Raw genomic sequence first — 11331 nt, 5'->3', positions numbered from 1 at the left:
CTGACGGATTCGACCGTTGGAGCTCTAACAGCTTGGGCCACCGGACAGTCCGGTGCCGCACTAGACAGGCACTATTCACTGTCCGGTGCGCCTTCTGGCCCTGCTCTGACTCTGAGCGAACTGTCCGCGCACTGTACCGCTTTTGCAGGTGTACGTTGGAGTCGACCGTTGTGCTGGAGCCGTAGCTCCGCTAGCACACTGGACAGTCCGGTGACCCACCGGACAGTCTGGTGAATTATAGCGGAGCGGCTGTCCAGAAACCCGAAGGTGAAGAGTTCAGCCTATACGGTCCCTGGGGCACCGGACACTGTCCGGTGGCACACCGGACAGTCCGGTGCGCTAGACCAGGGTTCACTTCGGTTTGTTTTGCTCCTTTCTTTTGAACCCTAACTTTGATCTTTTTATTGGTTTGTGTTGAACCTTTAGCACCTGTAGAATATATAATCTAGAGCAAACTAGTTAGTCCAATATTTGTGTTGGGCATTTCAACCACCAAAATCATTTAGGAAACGTTTTGGCCCTATTTCCCCCTTTTTGGTGATTGATGCCAACACAAACCAAAGCAAATATATAAGTGCAGAATTGAACTAGTTTGCATAAGGTAAGTGCAAAGGTTGCTTAGATTTAAACCAATTTATACTTTCATTAGATATGCATGCATTGCTTTCTTTCTTTTAACATTTTGGACCACATTTGCACCACTTGTTTTGTTTTTGCAATTTCTTTTGTAAAATCTTTTCAAAGTCTTTTTGCAAATAGTCAAAGGTATATGAATAACATTGCAAGAAGCATTTTCAAGATTTTGAAATTTTCTCCCCCTGTTTCAAATGCTTTTCCTTTGACTTTAAACAAAACTCCCCCTGAATTGAAATTCTCCTCTTAGTTTTCAAGAGGGTTTTACTAATTGAAAGAAGATTAACTATACCAATTTTGAAAAATACTAACCAATTGAAAAATCCTCTTTTAAATATTTCATTGTAAGATACCAATTGAAAACTTCATTTTTAAACATTGAAATTGGTGTTGCGCGGTCCTTTTGCTTTGGGCTAATATTCTCTCCCCCTTTGGCATTAATAGCCAAAAACGGACTCTTTTAGAGCAATTTTTACTTTCTCCCCAATGGTACAAATGAAATGGAGTGAAGATTATACCAAAGTGGAGAGCGATGTGGAGTGACGGCGAAGGGTAAATAATACCGATGGAGTGGAGTGGAAGCCTTGTCTTCGCCGAAGACTCCATTTCCCTTTCAATCTACGACTTAGCATAGAAATACACTTGAAAACACATTAGTCGTAGACATAAAAGAGATATGATCAAAGGTACATAGATGAGCTATGTGTGCAGAGTATCAATCAAAGTTCCGAGAATCAAGAATGTTTAGCTCATTGCTAAGTTTGGTAAAGGTTTTCTCATCTAGTGGTTTGGTAAAGATATCGGCTAATTGTCCTTTGGTGCTAACATAAGCTATCTCGATATCCCCCCTTTGTTGGTGATCCCTCAAAAAGTGATACCGAATGGCTATGTGCTTATTGCGGCTGTGTTCAACGGGATTATCCGCCATGCGGATTGCACTCTCATTATCACATAGGAGAGGGACTCTGCTAAATTTGTAGCCATAGTCCCTAAGGGCCCTCATCCAAAGCAATTGCGCGCAACAATGGCCTGCGGCAATATACTCGGCTTCGGCGGTAGAAAGAGCTATTGAGTTTTGTTTCTTTGAAGCCCAAGACACCAGGGATCTTCCCAAGAACTGACAAGTCCCTGATGTGCTCTTTCTATCAATTTTACACCCTGTCCAATCAGCATCTGAATAACATATTAAATCAAAAGTGGATCCCTTGGGGTACCAAAGACCAAACTTAGGTGTATGAACTAAATATCTCAAGATTCTTTTCACGGCCCTAAGGTGAACTTCCTTATGATCGGCTTGGAATCTTGCACACATGCATACGGAAAGCATAATATCCGGTCGAGATGCACATAAATAGAGTAGAGATCCTATCATGGACCGGTATACCTTTTTGATCTACGGATTTACCTCCCGTGTCGAGGTCAAGATGCCCATTGGTTCCCATGGGTGTCTTGATGGGCTTGGCATCCTTCATTTCAAACTTGGTAAGTATATCTTGAATGTACTTGGTTTGGATGATGAAGGTGCCCTCTTGGAGTTGCTTCACTTGAAATCCTAGGAAATACTTCAACTCCCCCATCATAGACATCTCGAATTTTTGAATCATTATCCTACTAAACTCTTCACAAGTAGATTTGTTAGTAGACCCAAATATGATATCATCAACGTAAATTTGGCATACAAACAAATCATAGGCAATGGTTTTAGTAAAGAGTGTAGGATCAACTTTGCCGACTTTGAAGCCATTAGTGATAAGGAAATCTCTTAGGCATTCATACCATGCTCTTGGGGCTTGCTTGAGCCCATAAAGCGCCTTTGAGAGTTTATAGACATGGTTAGGGTACTCACTATCTTCAAAGCCGGGAGGTTGCTCAACATAGACCTCTTCCTTGATTGGTCCACTGAGGAAGGCACTTTTTACGTCCATTTGATAAAGCTTGAAGCCATGGTAAGTAGCATAGGCAAGTAATATACGAATTGACTCAAGCCTAGTGACGAGTGCATAGGTTTCACCGAAATCCAAACCTTCGACTTGTGAATATCCCTTGGCTATAAGTCGAGCTTTGTTCCTTGTCACCAGACCATGCTCATCTTGCTTGTTGTGGAATCCCACTTGGTTCCTACAACATTTTGGTTAGGACGTGGAACCAGATGCCATACCTCATTCCTCGTGAAGTTGTTGAGCTCCTCTTGCATTGCCAACACCCAATCTGAATCTCTTAATGCGTCTTCCACCCTGTATGGCTCAATAGAATACACAAAAGAGTAATGTTCACAGCAATGAGCGACACGAGATCGAGTTGTTACCCCCTTATGAATATCGCCGAGGATGGATTCACGGGGTGATCTTTTTGAATCGCTTGATGGACTCTTGGGTGTGGCGGTCTTTGACCCTGTTCTTCTTGATCATCTTCCTTGTCTTGATCATGGTCAACTCCGCCTTGATCATTGCCCTCCTCTTGAGGTGGCTCATCTTCTTGATCTTCTCCTTCATTGTCTTGAGCCTGATCCTCATCTTGAGTTGGTGGACATGCTTGATTTGAATATGATGGTTGATCTTGTGCTTGTGGAGGCTCTTCGGATTCCTTAGGACACACATCCCCAATGGACATGTTCCTTTACGCGAAGCATGGAGCCTCTTCATCATCTAGCTCATCAAGATCAACTTGCTCTACTTGAGAGCCGCTAGTCTCATCAAACACAATGTCACAAGAAACCTCAACTAATCCAGTGGATTTGTTGAAGACTCTATATGCCCTTGTGTTTGAGTCATAACCAAGTAAAAAGCCTTCTACAGCCTTAGGAGCAAATTTAGATTTTCTACCTCTTTTAACAAGAATAAAACATTTGCTACCAAAGACTCTAAAATATGAAACATTGGGCTTTTTACCGGTGAGGAGTTCATATGATGTCTTCTTGAGGATTCGGTGAAGGTAGAGCCGGTTGATGGAGTAGCAGGCGGTGTTAATTGCCTCAACCCAAAACTGGTCCGGAGTCTTGTACTCATCAAGCATGGTCCTTGCCATGTCCAGTAAAGTTCGATTCTTCCTCTCCACTACACCATTTTGTTGAGGTGTGTAGGGAGAAGAGAACTCATGCTTGTTGCCCTCCTCCTCAAGAAAGCCTTCAATTTGAGAGTTCTTGAACTCCGTCCCATTGTCGCTTCTTATTTTCTTGATTCTTAATCCGAACTCATTTTGAGCCTGTCTCAAGAATCCCTTTAAGGTCTCTTGGGTTTGTGATTTTTCCTACAAAAAGAACACCTAAGTGAAGCGAGAATAATCATCCACAATAACAAGACAATACTTACTCCCGTCGATGCTTATGTAAGCTATCGGGTCGAATCGATCCATGTGGAGTAGCTCAAGCGGCCTGTCGGTCGACATGATGTTCTTGTGTGGATGATGGGTACCAACTTGCTTCCCTGCTTGACATGCGCTACAAACCCTGTCTTTCTCAAAATGAACATTTGTTAGTCCCAAAATGTGTTCTCCCTTTAGAAGCTTGTGAAGATTCTTCATCCCAACATGGGCTAGTTTGGCGATGCCAGAGCCAACCCATATTAGTCTTAGCAATTAAGCAAGTACCGAGTTCAGCTCTATTAAAATCAACTAAGTATAGCTGACCCTCTAATACTCCCCTAAATACTACTGAATCATCACTTCTTCTAAAGACAGTAACACCTATATCTGTAAAAAGACAGTTGTAGCCCATTTTGCATAATTGAGAAACTGAAAGCAAGTTATAATATGAGGAATCTACAAGAAAAACATTGGAAATGGAATGGCCAGGTAATATAGCAATTTTACCAAGTCCTTTGACCAAACCTTGGTTTCCATCCCCGAATGTGATAGCACTTTAGGAATCATCATTTTTCTCGTAGGAGGAGAACATCCTTTTCTCCCCTGTCATGTGGTTTGTGCACCCGCTATCAATGATCTAACTTGAGCCCCCGGATGCATAAACCTACAAAACAAGTTTAGGCCTTGTTCTTAGGTACCCAAACAGTCTTGGGTCCTTTGACGTTAGAAACAAGCACCTTGGGTACCCAAACACAAGTCTTGAAGCCCTTGTGTTTGCCCCCAACATATTTGGCAACTACTTTGCCGGATTTGTTAGTCAAAACATAAGATGCATCAAAAGTCTTAAATGAAACATTAGGATCATTTGATGCAGTAGGAATTTTCTTTTTAGGCAATTTAACATGGGTTGGTTGCCTAGAGCTAGAAGCCTCATTTTTATACATAAAAGCATGGTGTGAAACATTATGAGGTTTCCTAGCATAAATTCTCCTAATCTTATGCTCGGGATAACCAGCAGGATATAAAATATAGCCCTCGTTATCCTGAGCCATGAGAGTCTTACCCTTAACAAAATTAGACAATTTCTTGGGGGCATTAAGCTTGACATTGTCTCCCTGTTGGAAGTCAATGCCATCCTTAATGCCAGGGCGTCTCCCATTATAAAGCATGCTCCTAGCAAATTCAAAATTTTCATTTTCTATCTCATGCTCATTAATTTTGCTAATCAGTTGTGCTATGTGATCATTTTGTTGTTTAATTAAAGCTAGGTGATCATGAATAGCATCAACATTAATGTCTCTACATCTCATGCAAATAAAAACATGATCAACGGTGGATGTAGAGGGTTTGCAAACATTTAATTCATCAATCTTAGCATGTAAAATAGCATTCTCATTTCTAAGATTGGAAACAACATCATTGCAAACATTTAAATATTTAGCCTTTGAAATTAAGCTAGCATTTTCAATTTTAAGGCTAGAAATTGATTCATTCAATTTATCAATCTTAGCAATCATACTAGCATTATCATACTAGCAATATCATTTTTAAGATTGACAATTGAATCATGACAAACATTTGATTTCTCAACCTTAGCAAGTAAATTAGCATTCTAATTTCTAAGGTTAGAGATAGTGTCATGGCAAATGCTAAGCTCACTAGTTAAATTTTCACATTTCTCCATTTCCTAAGCATAGGCATTTTTTACTTTAACATGCTTTTTGTTTTCCTTAATAAGGAATTCCTCTTGGCTATCCAAGAGTTCATCCTTCTCATGAATAGCTCCTATCAATTCATTAAATTTTTCTTTTTATTGCATGTTAAGGTTGGCAAAAAGGGCAAGCAAATTATCTTCATCATCACTAGAACTACCCTCATCGCTAGATGTAGTATACTTGGGGGTAGTTCTAGCTTGTACCTTCTTTTTCTTGTCGTCCTTTGCCATGAGGCATTTGTGGCCGATGTTGGGGAAGAGGAGGCCCTTGTTAACGACGATGTTGGCGGCATCCTCGTCGGAGGAGGAGTCGGTGGTGCTTTCGTTGGAATCCCATTCCCGACATACGAGGGCATCGCCGCCCTTCTTGTAGTACTTCTTCTTTTCCTTCTTCCCTTCTTGTCGTCGTCCCTGTCACTATCACTTGATAATGGACATTTAGCAATGAAATGACCGGGCTTACCACACTTGTAGCATACTTTCTTGGAGCGGGGCTTGTAATCCTTCCCCCTCCTTTGCTTGAGGATTTGGCAGAAGCTCTTGATGATGAGCGCCATTTCCTCGTTGTCGAGCTTGGAGGCGTCAATGGGGAGCCTACTTGATGTAGACTCTTCTTTCTTCTCCTCTGTCGCCTTAAATGCGACGGGTTGCACCTCGGGTGTGGAGGTGCCGCCTTGCTTGACAATTTGTTTGGAGCCTTTGATCATCAACTCAAAGCTCACAAACTTTTCTATCACTTCCTCAGGAGACATTAGCTTATATCTAGGATCACCACGTATTAATTGAACTTGAGTAGGATTATGAAATACGAGTGATCTAAGAATAACCTTGACCATTTCATGGTCATCACATTTGGTGCTCCCGAGGTTGCACACTTGGTTGACCAAGGTCTTGAGCCGGTTGTACATGGCTTGTGGCTCCTCTCCTTGGTTGAGGATGAATCGACCAAGCTCCCCCTCGATCGTCTCCCGCTTGGTGATCTTGGTCACCTCATCCCCTTCATGCGCGGTCTTTAGTACGTCCCAAATCTCTTTGGCACTCTTAAGCCCTTGCACTTTATTATACTCCTCTCGACATAGAGAGGCGAGGAGTATAGTGGTGGCTTGGGAGTCAAAGTGCCGGATTTGGGCAACCTCGTCCGAGTCATATGCTTCATCCCCCACGGATGGTACCTGCGCTACAAACTCAACAATGTCCCAAATGCTAGCGTGGAGTGAGGTTAGATGATGCCTCATTTTATCACTCCACATACAATAATCTTCATCGTCAAAAACCGGTGGTTTGCTTAATTGGACGGAAAGTAAAGGAGTGCGTTAGGAAATGCGAGGATAGAGTAAGGGGATCTTACTAAACTTCTTGCGCTCATGGCGCTTAGAAGTGACGGACGGAGCGTCGGAGCCGGAGGTGGATGGCGACAAAGAGTCGGTCTCGTAGTAGACCACTTTCTTCATTTTCTTCTTCTTGTCGCCACTCCGGTGCGACTTGACGCGGGGAGGTGATTCCTCCCTTCCTTTGGCGCCGGACTCCTTCGATGGAGCCTTCCCGTGGCTTGTGGCCGTTTCCATCTCCCTCTTGGCGGATCCTCTCGACATCACTTCGAGTTGTTAGACTCTAATGAAGTACCGGGCTCTGATACCAATTGAAAGTCGCCTAGAGGGGGTGAATAGGCAAATCTGAAATTTATAAACTTTAAGCACAACTACAAGCCGGGGTTATCGTTATAAATAAAACCAAGTCCGAAAGAGAGGGCGAAAAACAAATCACAAGCAAATAGAGCGGATGACATGGTGATTTGTTTTACTGAGGTTCGGTTCTTGCAAACCTACTCCCCGTTGAGGTGGTCACAAAGACCGGGTCTCTTTCAACCCTTTCCCTCTCTCAAACGGTCACCTAGACCAAGTGAGCTTTTCTCCTCAATCAAATGGGTCACTTAGACCCCGCAAGGACCACCACACAATTGGTGTCTCTTGCTTTGATTACAAATGTCTTGAGAACAAGAATGGGGAAGAAGAAAAGCGATCCAAGCGACAAGAACTCAAATGAACACGAAAATCTCTCTCACTAGTCACTAAGTGTTTGGAGTGATTTTGGACTTGGGAGAGGATTTGATCTCTTGTTTGTGTCTTGGAGTGAAGTCTAGAGCTCTTGTATTGAATGCACTATGCTGAAAACTTGGATGCCTTGAATAGAGGTGGTTAGGGGTATTTATAGCCCTAACCACCAAAACAGTCGTTGGGGAGGGCTGCTATCGATGGGCGCACCAGACAGTCCGGTGCGCCACCGAACACTATCCGGTGCGACAACCACGTCACCCAACCGTTAGGGTTCTAACGGTTTCGACCATTGGAGCTCTGACAGCTTGGGCCACCGGACAGTCCGGTGTCGTATCGGACATGCACTGTTCACTGTCCGGTGCGCCTTCTGGCCCTGCTCTGACTCTGCGCGAACTGTCCGCGCACTGTAGCGCTTTTGCATGTGTCCGTTGGAGTCAACCATTGCGCTGGAGCCGTTGCTGCGTTGGCACACCGGACAGTCTGGTGACCCACCGGACAGTCCGGTGAATTATAGCGGAGCGGCTGTCCAGAAACCCGAAGGTGAAGAGTTCAGCCTGTACGGTCCCTGGGGCACCAGACACTGTTCGGTGGTGCACCGGACAGTCCGGTGCGCGAGACCAGGGTTCACTTCGGTTTCTTTTGCTCCTTTCTTTTGAACCCTAACTTTGATCTTTTTATTGGTTTGTGTTGAACCTTTAGCACCTATAGAATATATAATCTAGAGCAAACTAGTTAGTCCAATATTTTGTTGGGCATTTCAACCACCAAAATCATTTAGGAAAAGGTTTGTCCCTATTTCCCTTTCACCAAGTTTGCAAAGAAAGACCTAGACCCGACAAAAAATATAAAATATCAACAGGTCAATGGGCAGTATTTCTAGAGCAGAGGAGTAACCCTGATTTCATATCTCTAAGCATGGCAAATTCGAAGCTATCTAAGAAGAACAAGTACCACCACCACCTAGGCATAGGTCGTTACAAGCGTTAGATTCCTAAATGGAGACAAGAAGACGTTGAGAAGAAGGCCACTGGGTTGCCGATGCTATCCGAGCAACTTGGTGAATGGACAGTTAATTGGATCGATGCTCAAAAACCAAGGGAAACCGAGTCTGGTGTATATTTTGATAACCCCGTTGTCAAAGAAGCGACAAAGAACATATATGCAATGGCATCTAAGTAGAGCCATGGAAAATTTAAGCCACAAAGGGAGAGAGAGACATCCTAATGGCTAGTCTTGCTAACCCTGAGCATCCTAGCCGTGTACGAGGCATCTCATCTAACGAAGGATGGAAGGAAGGATTCGGACCACATTGGGAAGGTCTATACAAGAAACGTGATCAATACAAGGAAAAGATGGATATTATTTTAATGGAGAGGCTAAGAAAGAGTTCAAAGACCTGATGTCTCAAATGTTGTCGAATCCTTCTCCAAAATTGATGCAGCAATTGGCGAGTGTGAAGTCTATTCAACAGACGACCACTCAACCTCCACAGATGCAACTAATTCCAGCAGCTCAACCACCGTCTTCCACCGATTGTACAACTGTCCCAAGCTCTATCGCGTCAACGAGAAATAAGGTCCGCTGTCTAGTTGATGACATCACAAGGCCTATGGTGTGACCCCTAGTTATAAGATATGTTATTAACGATCATCGTACGAAGAAAGTAGCCACATGCCTTATGATCCTATGACGCAAGTTCCATAGAAGCGACATTCTAGAAGATTATTGCAGGGTAGAACTGACGATGGTCGTCCAAGGATCCAAGGACGACATGTTAGGCATCCCTAGGCCCGAAGGTAATGAGACACTTGGACAGGCTATCAAGAATTTCATCCTTTGGCCTCGACGGGATGTCAAATTGGTTGATCCACCACCGTCATCGTCTCATGCCCATCCCCTAACACAACAGTCATCACATGCAGATCCTATTGTACAACCGCCATAACCTCCTCAAAATTTACATGCTTCTCCTCATCCTCTTTCTGACCCACTGTCTCTGCCACAAGCATCGTCATTCAGGGCTCCACCACCTTCTCCTCCTCATCGTCTTGGTGACCCATTGTCTACGCCACCAGCAAGGGGTCCACCTTCTCCACAGCCATTAAGGGATTAATGACCATCAAAGTAATCTAAATTTTCTATACCAAAATTGGTTTCCCCATTCAAGAAAAAAAGAGTAAAGCTACTACTGCTGGCACAATGAGTTTTTTTTATCGGGGACTGCATGTAGCCTCACGTCACATACTGTTGATTTTGCCGAGCACGAGAAGCCTGCAAAAAAGGATGAGGCAATGACCGTAAATATAAAGAAGCCAACTAAGGTGGATTATAAAAATGTGCCTAAAATATGTGTCGCGCTGACCTCTACTCACTTTTGAGAATTTAAGGAAGCCACCGACTAGTATTAAAAGGTTGCATTACTGGTACATGTGGGCATGTTTAGTTGGCATCAACACCATCAGTGTACATATACCAGGAAATGCTTTTAATGGTTTAAGCGATAAGGCATTTATTGCATTCGAGGACATGTGGTTAATGATGAACCTTGAAAGACTCGACGTGCAACTCATAACAGTGTTTGCATTGTAAGTGTTATTCATACTTCCACTTTTATGTGTTATTATTAGCGAGTTGTATAAATTTTCAATATCTGACATGCACGTGTGCCTTGCAGAATGCAACAAGATCAGCAGGAGATCCTTTACAGTCCTAATCTCGTTGCTAATCCCGGTAAAAGGGTTGGGTATCTCAACCCAATACATATATCCGATCAAAATCACACTTTCATAATCGAGAAAGACAATAACATGGAAAGACGGACGAAGAAGTTGAGAAGCATAAATAGGATACGAAGAAAGATTTTGAAGCTCGATACGCCACCTACATAGGACACGCAATGCTTCAATTTCAAGACAGGGAAGCTATAGTGGCCCCATACAACTTTAAGTAAGTGTGATTTCGCATAAATAAAACTAATAATTTCAATACACATGCATCAAAAAATTGATTTGTACAGTGACCACTGGATATGCTTCCTCATTTATCCTAAGGTTGAAAAGGTGTTGGTGCTCGACTCCTTGGATTACGACCCTTTGACCTATGCACTCGGTGTCCTTCATGTTTTGTGACAATGGTGTTCGAAAATTTCGGTCTGTTCTTGAAATAGGCCATAACTTGTGCTAAATAACTTGAATATCGTTTTTGCATTGACTGGTTTCCATTTTTCGAGTGACTTGTAGTTCAAATCTGAATTATCCAAAGAAATTCAATTAAATGAACTAAATCTGATAGTTATAGCAACACTTTTATAATTGTGCCAAAATTAAACATATAAGTCTATATACTGTAGAAACACACCACAAAAGGTTTGGGGGAAAAGAAAAAAAACAAACATACTTTGCCGAGTGTCATGGAAAGACACTCGACAAAATATAGGTTTGCCGAGTATTTGATAGGTGACACTCAGCAAATAAGTTATTTTGCCGAGTGTCAACGCCTGACACTCGACGAAGTCAACAGTTGTCAATTATAGATAACTGATGACGGCCCTTTGCCGAGGGTCACATCTCGCCGAGTCTGACACTCGGCAAAGCCTCCTTTGCCAAGTGTCTTTCTACGCCAAGTGTTTTG

Source organism: Zea mays, chromosome 3, assembly GCF_902167145.1.
Source record: "Zea mays cultivar B73 chromosome 3, Zm-B73-REFERENCE-NAM-5.0, whole genome shotgun sequence".
NCBI lineage: Eukaryota > Viridiplantae > Streptophyta > Magnoliopsida > Poales > Poaceae > Zea > Zea mays.
The sequence above is the reverse complement of the archived record's forward strand: the minus strand, read 5'-3'. Positions refer to the sequence as shown.